This window comes from Abramis brama, assembly GCF_963993115.1.
Source record: "Abramis brama genome assembly, chromosome: 7".
In the NCBI taxonomy this organism is placed as follows: domain Eukaryota; kingdom Metazoa; phylum Chordata; class Actinopteri; order Cypriniformes; family Leuciscidae; genus Abramis; species Abramis brama.
The window spans coordinates 23,639,796-23,652,078 of NC_139969.1; the positions used below are offsets into that span (position 1 = coordinate 23,639,796).

A 12,283-nucleotide genomic window follows, 5' to 3' on the forward strand; every position below is an offset into this window, starting at 1 on the left:
ATGCATTTACACTTGTCCAGTTTCGTCTGGAATGCGGCCCAGGCCACCTCCTGAAGTGGTTTGAGCGATCGGATTCATTTTACTCACGTTCCCCTATTAACTCACAGTGCCTCATAAAATGTATTCCGAGCAAACAACCCTGACGTTAAACTTTAAAAACGTACTTATATGATGTTTTCTTATTCTTCGGTATCTTGCAAGTTACAACCATATTCTCTCGTCCTCTGCTCGTTCGTTTGAAAACTGCGCGCGATGCCGGCGAACGTAAAATAAATAAATAAATAAATGATGAAAACACATTTACACATGAGTGTAAACAACCTTATTTAGCCTATTTTACCTGATAGCCCATTTAGGTCAGACTATTTCCTTCAGAAAGACCGTTGGTTAGCTAGCTCATTTAAAATATCCTAAAAAAATTGTTTAAAATAGATTTGATATTTATATTGTACTGTAGTTGAAAACAGCCCTGTGAGAAATTCATAGTAAAGTTCATAAAAAGTAAAAAATTCATAGAATTAAAATTGATCTAAACTTTTTTGACCCTACCTCTTAAAAGAATCGGAATCGAGAATCGTTAAGAACCGGAATCGAAACAAGGAATTGGAATCGGAATCGGAATCGTTCAAATTCAAACGATACCCAACCCTATTCATACCACAGTCATGTTAAAAAACATCAATGTATTCACTCATCCATAAACATTATTAGATCCATCGGCATGACGACAAGTTCCATAATTCCGCTTATGCGTCATTAACCTATGCCTTTGTTATTGTAAGAGGTTAGATATTGTATTGTATAAAAATGACATAGCTTTAAGTTGTAGCTTTAAGTTAAGAGGTGAAGGTAATGGCTGTTTAATGACCTTTAAGGCACAACATGTAAGATTTTTGGATTAAAATATCCAAAAAACACTAGAATATTGTTATATGTTTTGTTGATTTGTGGATTCAGCTATTTTAACCATAGACAGTAAAAGAAATGGACACAGCGACCCCATAGACTTCAACGGAGAAAAGTGAAGTCGATTAGAAGCACTCACTTCCTGATGGCTGAGCGTACTGCGCAGACTCAAACTGAGCTTGACGACGTAGATGTGACGTGAGCAACCTGTCTGTCTTCTAGTAGCTGTGCCAAGAAAAATCTGAATCATTCCCTTCCGAAACTTGCAGAGATGGAGAGTGTGAGTAGGAGGTGTCCATGAGCTAGGAGCAGGAGCAACTTTTGCTAAGTATTCTGATTAATTATTTTGTCATTTTGCCTCCACGTCCCCCCTATTGCCTGCGAGCTTCTCCTCCTGTCTATACGGTAATTTCTCTACTGTGCGACAGAGAGTCGAGTGCTTATGACGCAATCGTTAGCCTATTTTTACAAAAACTGCTTCTACGGGGCCATAACGTAAGATACAAGGTAATGGAGCCTTTTATACATTTTCGTGTTTCTTTAGAAATAAATAATGGACAAATGGAGTCTTTAAACGCCTCAGATGTAAAGTTATTCGCTGTCAAAGTGACGCCAAAATGAATGGGAGTCAATGGAATGCTAACAGCGGGTGATGGTCTGCTAATCAATGGCGGTCCCCGGGGAAGCTTCAGTTTCCGGCTGATGGATTGCCCCCTTGATTTTAACCAGTGTAACGGCCTGTGTCATTCCGTCGCCTGTCATTGACGTCATATCAGTGCTACCCTTGATTTCGCAGAAACCATGGAAACACCAAAAACACTTTAATATATTTTGTGTTTTATTAGACAGGTGAGCTGTTTGGATACCTTTATCGACAGAAAACTAATCATTGTTATATAGCTCAACACGGTTAGTCTTATTGTTTGAATCTCTTGTTTTCTTGATTTACCGCGAGTAACAAGTTTGTACCATGCCTCAGAGACAACACTATTATGTCAAGTGCCTAACAGTATAATCAGAAAGAGCTTTATTTGTCGTAACAGTAATACAACATTTTCACAACCTTTCAATATATTTTAAAATGAATTGCTTGCCACTTACCAGCACAGTCATCCAGCTTTTATTAAAGGTAGGGTAGGTAGGATTTTTATAAAATACTTTTTTTCAAATTTGTTTAAACTGTCTTTATATACCGATACATAATTAAAATGTAAGTGCCCTGAAAAAGAGAGTATAAAAATCGAGTGACTGTAGACCTTTTAATCTGCAATAAACACAGCTCATTATTTCCATTCGGGACGAAACAATTGATTGGTTTGGGCAACTGTCACTCACTCTCGCAACCATGGCTACCACCCCCTGTTGCTAGATCTGCCCATATGCGCGCGCACCCGTTTGATTTGAGGGGAGTGCAAGAGAGGCGCGGAACCTACGAAGAGTTTAATTATGGCAGAGAAAGAGCATTCAAAATTCAAAGCATGGATTTTAGGGTTAGCGTTAATTATAATAAAACAACTGTCAACAAGCTTTAAGCACAAATGGTAACGTTCTGAGAATGAGCCAGCATTGCTTCTGGAAGTGCTGGTGGAAGAAACAGAACTAGGGGCCATTTGTTCAAAACATTTAATCTGGATCAAAATGATCCGGATTTAAAAAAAAAAAATGTCTAAATGTCCAATAGTTAACAAAATAAAGAATGTTCAGGGTTCTTCTTCATCTGAGGAGGAGAGACCAGCATTTCCAAGCCCTGCTTTTAGGAGGCGGATCTGAAGTTTGCTTTGGTTTGCTGCAGTTTGGTCAGCTTGATTTGTTCCTCTGCCAGGAGTATCTGTGCTTCTGCTCTTTCAGTTTCTCGTTCAAGAAGTGATTCATAGGCATCATCATTATTATTCGGCAAAGGACGCTTCAAGCCTCTTTTCTGAGCTCCTGTGACTGCTGGCTCTACCAGTGAGGATCCAGGTTGTTCTTCAATAATAGGGCTGAGATCCAGAATTAATGTTTCCTCTGCATTAGGAGGAACTGCCTCACTTTCCTCTACAATTGTAGGCTCACCATCCCCTACAACACCTTGAATCGCGTGCAGAGCTTTAGAGTTCTCGCCTCCAATAATGTCCAGAACCACATCTGTGTATTCACCTTTCTTAAAGGGTTTGTTGCCTGTTTGGGTGTTTTTTGCTTCAGCAAGGTCCTTTGTTGCTCTGGCCCTAGTGATGTTACGTATGACACTGAAGCTTCGATGTGCGTATCACACAAGCAACACAATTTCAAGTGAAGCCCCGTATCGGTGTGTGTATTGGTTTAGTCACGTGATCGACAACAAACAAAGCCTCACTTTCTGTCCAATCACGTGCGCGTTTCGCTTTGGGTGTCAGAAGGCTCGAACCCCAGATCTTATTTAACGAGTCATTGTTGGCTCAGTCTGGTTGATGGGTTTGTGAGGAGAGTGCTGTACTTTGAAAGTTCATCAATATATTACATTTAAATAACCAACATTTATTTTTCACTACTTAGGCTATTCTTTTTTGCTGTTGTTGTGTCTTTTTGTTTTTGTAAAATCTTTGCACTTTTGGTGATTTTAGGTAATTTGGTGTTGGTATTTGGGTTTAGGGTGGGATTAGGGGAGAGGGGATAGGGTGCTTGTGTTTGGTGAAGGGTTTGTATTTAGAGCAATGGCAACAGCCAAAAAAAGGAAGACTTCCCCTATCTGGGAATATTTTGAGCTTATAGCTTCCAATGTATGTATGCATTTCTATATATATATTATTTAAATATAAATTTAAATTTAAATGAAATTGTTTTACTTATTTTATTGTTGTATGTTATTTCTTACTTTCATATTACTTTTTTTAGAAGGTGAGATGTGTGACAAAGAGCTTGTCTATGGAAACGACACATCATCCATGCTAAGGCATTTCAGAGCTTTACATGAGACTGCACAGCCCTACAACAATCCAAGCACACAAAGTAGGACTGTTGCTTCATGATTTTTATTCATAATTGTGAATGCATTATCATGATTTCAATTAATATATGTATAATATATATTTCTTCTTTCATTATAGCATCTCACAAGCAAATGGTTGATGAGGCATTGGTCAACATGGTCATAAAAGCAGCCATTTACAGTGGTTGAGGATGAGGGTTTCAAGGGCCTCATCCATGCCCTTGATCCTTCCTATATAATCCCAACCAGACAGGTGAGTATAGCAGAGGTTGATTTTGATGTATAATCTATATAATAAATGTATCTATAATAATATAATTTTACTATAAATGTTTTGTGAACTCAAAAAGGCTTTAAAGAAAATGGTGGCTTCAAAATATGAAGAAGCAAAGAGGAAGAAAAAGCAACTGCTGTGTCTGTCAAGAAGAGATGCTTAAATGAGAACACTAGTGTACTATTTATGAAGGCTATATCCTTAACACCAAGCATATCTGCTGACTCTGTTGATTTTCTCCTTGATTCTTTTAACTCAAAAGTTAAAAGTGTAATTGATGATATTGCTCCTGTGAAAGTCAGGAAGAAGAGTGGCAGACAAAAAGCACCTTGGAGAAACTCAACAGCAGTGCAAAATATTAAAAGACAAGGCAGAAAAGCAGAGCGCATGTGGTGGAAGACAAAACTTGTAGTCCATTATAACATCTACAAAGACAGCCTTCATGCTTTCAATATGGAACTAGGCAAAGCTAGACAGACTTTCTTCTCAAATATTATAAACTGCAATTTAAACAAAACACGCACTCTTTTTGCTACTGTAGAGAGACTGACAAACCCCCCAAGCCAGATTCCCAGTGAAATGCTCTCAGACAGCAAGTGCAGTGAGTTTGCTTCTTTCTTCTCTGAGAAAATCAATAATATCAGAAAGGCGATCAGTATATCCTCGTGTGGCGCTGGGGACAGACAGATCAGACCACATCCGCAGAAAGTTACTATGTCTGATTTTGAAGAAATTAGTGCTAAAATTTTGGAAGAAACCGTACAGCACCTTAAAACATCAACCTGCGCTCTTGACACACTTCCCACATCTTTTTTCAAAAGTGTGTTAAACGGTTTAGAAGCAGATCTTCTAGAAGTGGTAAATGCCTCACTTCTCTCTGGGAGTTTTCCAAACTCCCTTAAAACTGCAGTTGTCAAGCCCCTCCTGAAAAAGAACAATCTGGATAAGACCATATTAAGCAACTATAGACCGATCTCAAATCTTCCTTTCATAGGCAAGATCATTGAAAAAGTTGTCTTCAATCAGCTGAACAAATTCTTAAGCTCGAATGGATACTTTGACGATTTTCAACCTGGTTTCCGACCGCACCACAGCACAGAGACAGCGCTCATAAAGATAATAAACGATATTCGCTTAAATACTGATTCAGGCAAATTATCAGTGCTGGTACTACTCAACCTCAGTGCTGCATTTGACACTGTCGATCATAACATACTTCTTGACAGGCTGGAAAACTGGGTCTGGCTTTCTGGGATAGTCCTAAAATGGTTCAGGTCATACTTAGATGGGAGAGGTTATTATGTGAGTATAGGAGATCATAAGTCTGAGTGGACATCCATGACATGCGGAGTCCCTCAAGGCTCGATTCTTGCGCCACTCCTGTTCAACCTGTATATGCTCCCAATGAGCCAAATAATGAGAAAGAACCAAATTGCCTACCACAGCTATGCAGACGACACACAGCTCTACTTAGCCCTATCGCCTAACGATTACAGCCCCATTGACTCCCTGTGCCAATGCATTGATGAAGTCATCAGTTGGATGTGCCAAAACTTTTTTCAGTTAAACAAAGACAAAACTGAAGTCATTGCGTTTGGAAACAAAGATGAAGTTCTCAAGGTGAATGCATACCTTCACTCTAGGGGTCAAACAACTAAACATCAAGTCAGGAATCTTGGTGTGACACTAGAGTCAGACCTTAGTTTCAGTAGTCATGTCAAAGCAATAACTAAATCAGTATACTATTATCTGAAAAATATTGCAAGAATTAGATGCTTTGTTTCCAGACAAGACTTAGAGAAACTTGTTCATGCTTTCATCACCAGCAGGGTGGATTATTGTAATGGACTCCTCACTGGCCTTCCCAAAAAGACCATAAGACAGTTGCAGCTCATACAGAACGCTGCCGCCAGGATTCTGAGCAGAACCAGAAAATATGAACATATCACACCAGTCCTCAGGTCTTTACACTGGCTCCCAGTTAGATTTAGGATTGATTTTAAAGTATTATTACTGGTATATAAATCACTCAATGGCCTAGGACCTCAATACATTGCAGATATGCTCACTGAATATAAACCATATCAGCTAGAAATACCAAGGGTTCACTCTAAGCATGGCGAGTCCGCTTTCAGATGAGATCAGATTTGCTCCTACAGTAGTCACATTCAAATCCAGACTCAGAACACATCTGTTTAGCTATGCATTTACTGAATGAGCACTGTGCCACTGTTCGTCCAACTGTTTGTACTGTGTATTTTATTTTATTTTCTAAACTGTTTTAATTATTCTTATTTCTTTTTATTATTTTAATTTCTTCTATGTAAAGCACTTTCAATTGCCATTGTGTATGAAATGTGCTATATAAATAAACTTGCCTTGCCTTGCCTTGCCTATAACATCGGATATGTGGACTTCTATCAACACGGATACATATCTTGAAATAACCTGCCACTATTGATGACAGTTATAAGCTGAATACAGTGTTGATGGATGTTGAGAAGTTCCCAAACAGGCACACAGCGGAAAATATGGCCGCTCACACCAAGCTCAAGTATTTATTTATTATTATTTTATTTTGTATTATTGTATTTTATAATTGTTGACCATTGATGTGTGTTATATATACAATTTCTCCTCACACTTCTAAGGTGGAAACCTTTGGCTTCTGTTGGACAGTGCTGTGGAGCAAAGCTCAAATGCCACTTCGAATGCGATCGTAGAAGTGGATAGATACCTTACAGAGACAAACATACAAAGAGCTGAAGATCCAATTGAATACTGGAGAATGCAGTAACAAGTCTACCCCCACCTATATACATTGGCATTGCAGTTTCTATGTACCCCGGCCTCCTCTGTACCATGTGAAAGAGTGTTCTCTAAGGCTGGGGAAGTACTGTCTAAGAGGAGAAATAGACTCAGCCCCAACACTGTGAAACAACTTTTATTTCTTAATAAAAATAATTAAAAACTGTATCACCTTTCTGTCATTCCTACAGTTACATAAGCACTATCAGTAACAAGTGTCATAAGCACATTTAATAACAGATGATGCTATCAGACAATGTCCTTATTCATTGTGTGTGTGTGTGTGTGTGTGTGTGTGTGCGTGTGTGCGTGTGTAGAGAGAGAGGGAGTAGGCCTACATTAAATCTTATTGAATCATATAAGCTTATATTTTATTGTCACACTTTAATGAGAAAATGAATTTATTTAATGAACAAATCAAACACAAACATGTAAGGCTTTTATTTGTACACATAACATTGAAACTATGGAGTGTGTTGTGGTTGCTTCATCTGCCAGAGCTTCTAACACAAGCTTCTGGCTGCTTTATTTTAAATAAGCACCAGATGGCGCTGTTCTCGACACTCTCGAAGCTTTGAATCTTTTCCCGGGTCAGTCAGGGGAAAGCCTCAGTGATTCATGAGGCTTCATTTCCCCATCCCTATCTGGCCCATCTAAATTTCACTTGCTCCAAGGTCCTCTTCTGGCCAGACCCCATTGCATTCACATTCTGGGTGATTTCAACCCAAATGTCTTCCTTCCTTTTGTTAGTCACCATTCCACCCGCAACAGAGCTTCCTACTATTGCACTTAACACCCTCCAGCAGTGCATGGGTTTCTGCAACACTGAAATTAGGTCCTTTTGAGTTCATGGTTCCACCTCATCTGTTGTAGTGAACATAGTATTTATAGCCTTGGGCATGATTGATTTAATTGAACACAAGCCACAGCACGTCAGCCAATTGGTGTGTGGGTGTTTGACAGCCATCTTATATTCAGCCTTTCTCAGAGGACTTAGAGAGAGGCACTGACATGGCAGGTATTGTCCATCGCTACCACCGTTTTGGTGGAAGAGGATACTGTAAAAGGGTGTATGTTGAGCGTGCACAAACACTGGAGCAATACACCACTGAAGAACTGTATGCTCGCTTTTGCTTTGGGAATGCTGATATTAAGTACATTGGAGACCATGTCAGGCCAAAACTTCAACGAACGGAGAACCCGAAGGAGTCACAGTCTGTCTGTGGAAGAACAGGTACTCATTGGTCTGTGCTTCTATGCATCTGGGACTTTCTACCAAGTTGTTGGTGACAATATAGGAGTGGACAAATCAACTGTGAGTGATGTAGTGAAAGCTGTGTCAATTGCATTGGCCAGCCTGGTCAATCAGTTTGTTTCACTTCCAAAGGATGTCCAGATTGCCCAGACCAAGCGCAAGTTTTTTCTTTTGGGGAACATGCCCAATACTATTGGGGTTATTGACTGCACTCATGTGCATATCCAAGCACCTCATGAGAGGGATTGGGAGTACATCAACCGAAAGGGGAGGCGCAGCATCAGCATCCAACTTGTGGGCGATGCTGACCTCATCATCACAAACTGTGTCGTGAAGTGGCCTGGGTCTGTTCATGATGCACGTATCCTGAGAGAGAGTGCTTTATACAGAGAGTTCCAAACCAACCGACCGGATGGCATAATATTAGGAGACAGTGCCTATCCACTCCTACCATGGCTGATGACTCCTTTTCTTGCAGCAACCACACCTGCTCAGGCACGCTTCAACACTGCTCATTGCAAAACAAGATGTGCAATTGGGCGTTTAAATGGAGTTCTGAAGAGACGCTTTAGAACCACAGGGAGCATGCAACATAATACTTGCGTGTATCGTCCTGCACAACATCGCTACCAGGTGCAATGTCCCTCTCTGGGATGTTTATGATGCACCTGAGCCTGTTGAAGAACCAGACCAACCTCTGGCGTTATGTCAGAATGAGGGACTGACTGGACGCATAGTAAGGGATGCAATTGTTAGACATTATTTTTGACAGGCTCATCTCTGATGATTGTTTCTTTGAAATTAATATAATGATTATAATTAATAATGACAAAAAAATGGAATATATTATTTTTGTTTGTTATCGAAATCTGTTTGGGGGATTATTTCATGGGGACAAGATCATTTTTATTTTTACTTTACAATACTGAATAGCTTAATTGGTAGCCTACGTCTACTTTATCTACTTTATCACTGTTACAATGGTTACACAAGTCAAGTGCAAAATATAAATAAAAGTTTATACACTAAATGATACAAATGTATTATTTGACCAATTTTAAAGTTTTACTACATTTTCTTCCTGGAATCCAACTTGAAATCCTACCCCCTGTTGAGTTTTTTTTTTAATCAAAGTTATCCAAATCCTACTGACAAGTTTTGAACAACACAAACTGAAGGTTTGATCCAGATTAAAACTAGGATTGGATTCCGAGATCTAATCTGATTTCAGATTCTTCTTTCCCTTTTGAACAACCCATTTTCAAGATTTTATCCAATCCGATAACCAAAATCCGATCAGCTTACCTTTGAACAACTGGCCCTAGGACATAAAAGATACCAATTCAGCTAAGGTCCATCTTAAACTTATTAAAAAATACAAATTCTGATGTTTAAAGAAACAGACAAGCCAATGTTCTGACCTTTATTTGACTGGCTTTGCAAGAGGTGACTGTTTTTCATTATTATAGTAACCTGTTTGAGCTTGTCTATATTGTGTAATCCTGTTTTCTTCACCAATGTTGCCACTTCACTGAATAGTGAATCAGCTTGCAGCAGCATGTTAAGTCATTTATGTGTTGTTTCATCAGAGCATGTGCAACAACTTCTTGTATTAGAGATAAAACACTCCACGTGCATTACAATAGCCACATTATACAATCAAATGGTAACTTTCCCCCTGGATTCTGGACTGCATAAGTGAGATACAATTAGATGCATATTCTATATGAAACTACTTGTTTTACTTGTCAATGTTTATATGTAATGTACTGTGTGTGTGTGTCTGTGTACCTCAGGTTGCTCCAGGGGGCCTGCCACTGTAATTACTGCACTACAAATCACTTTAGATGAAAGCATCTGCAAAATGACAGCTTGCTATTTATTTTCATACTAAATATAAATCTGAACGTGAGTATGTTTTTTAACATTGCCTATCAATAATTATTTTTAAAAAACAGATGGAAAAATGGGGGGAAAATGCCTGCATATGGAAACCTAGAGAATGGCCACATCCATATGTAGTCCAAGATTGGTTGCCCACTGAAGCTAAGCAGTGTTGAGCCTGGTCAGTACCTGGATGGGAGACCTCCTAGGAAAACTGCTGGAAGAGGTGTTAGTGAGGCCAGCAGGGGGTCTCACCCTGTGGTATGTGGGTCCTAACACCCCAGAATAGTGATGGGGACACTATAACAAGCACTGTCCTTCAGATGAGGTCCTGACTTCTCGTAAAGTAGGGGTGTAACCCTGGTGTCCTTGTCAAATTCCCTCTATTGGCCCTGTAGTGGATTTTTTTTCTAAACCTAACTATCTGGGGTGTCTCCAAATGGACACCCAACTCTGTACCTGGCTCTATTTATTGGGTCTCGTCCCCGACGTCCCCACTCTATAGATCACCTGTAACTAACTACCTGGCTCTATCTATTGGGTCTCGTCCCCGACGTCCCCACTCTATAGATCACCTGTAACTAACTACCTGGCTCTATCTATTGGGTCTCGTCCCCGACGTCCCCACTCTATAGATCACCTGCTATTCTGACTCGTTTTCCCTAAACCTAGTTTTCTAAACTAGCTTCCTACCTAAACTAGCTTCCTGCGCAGGAATAAATCGACAAACAGACCTGCAATTGTCCTTTAAATGCTTTAATCACGGCCAGGAGATCTTCCCGAGCAGTTCTCAGGGAATCTCTCCCAAGAAGCAAGGCCGGAGGATCTCAGACAAATTCCATTGAGAATCCCACCGAAAAACACATATACAACAGTTTTTATAGAATCAAGAAAACAAATAAGACTAACATGTCACCTTCAATATGATTGGTTCAATTGGTTCAAAAGCCCCAACCTTTTCCCTCTGTCACTGGCATAAGCAAACTCTGATTATTTATCACAAGGTTTTTGCGAACTAGTCATGTCTAGTTTCAGTTCCCCTTTCTGTATTTATACACATACAGTCAGTCACAAGTTTTTCCCCAAAGAGTTTGGACACATTAAAAGCATATGAATGTTATTCCTGCAAGAAAAACAAATGTTAGTTGATTAATTAAAGTTGATTAATTAAAATTCATTCACAGCCCTTATCAATCATGGCCTCCTAATAATCCCCGCTGAATTGGCTCTATCATTCTCTCTCATCTCCACCTATAGCTGGCATGTGGGGAGCGCACTGGCGCCGGTGTACACCGGTACTGGCTGAACACTAGTGGTGGTTGAGGAGATTCCCCCTAACATGATTGTGAAGCGCTATATAAATACCTCATTAATTTATTCATTCATTAGAGCTGCACATTTCTGGATAAATAGAGATCACTATTTTCTCAATATTCTCAAAAGCCAACTAAACAAAAATAACGTGATTTACAAGATGTTCTGACAAAAATGTAAAAAAAAATCAATAAATATATATTTAAAAATATTTAATTAATCTGAATTATTATTATTTTATTTTTAAACTTGGTTTGAATGAATGATTCAATGACTCGCTCATAAAAAATTAACTTGATTAATTACTGGATGAATCAGCTTTTTTGAACATCTCTGTTGAATGAACTGAATGATTCAATGACATACATTGAGCACAAAATCAGCATTTCAGAATGATTTCTGAAGGATCATGTGACACTGAAGACTGGAGTAATGATGCTGAAAATTCAGCTTTCACAGGAATAAAGTACATTTTAAAATATATTAAACTATAGACCCCGACCCCAAACTTAGTGTAGCTAAACTGGATGCACATACACATTTTAGGGTTAAAATCCATCTCCATCTCGAACCAACTTCTAGTTTAGACCCATAAAATACTGTCCCAATCCAAAGCTTTTCAACCAAGTTCCAGATGTTACAAGACAAACAACAAGGTAAAGGGTTTCCTTTTGTTTAACATTTCTGTAATAACAGACTATATGAACTGCAATAATCAGCATAATATTAACCAAATGATTAATATTCTTTGCCATTTTATAACCCACCATTGTCATTAAACCTTCATCTACTTTCATTCTAATTTATACACTTTTTTCTGTTTCATTGTTACAGTACATGACTATGGTATGCGAAAACAAAAGAACAATATAGCCTGTGCCAGATGAGACTGATTCCC

General features: G+C 39.0%; 1 pseudogene across 1 annotated transcript; it reads left to right on the forward strand.

Annotated features, from left to right (window-relative positions):
• Positions 1 to 7,943: 7,943 nt before the first annotated feature.
• LOC311087516 (putative nuclease HARBI1) lies at positions 7,944 to 8,956 on the forward strand (annotated as a pseudogene). The gene has a single exon. The product of its transcript is annotated as a putative nuclease HARBI1 (transcript).
• The last annotated feature ends 3,327 nt before the right edge of the window (positions 8,957 to 12,283 follow it).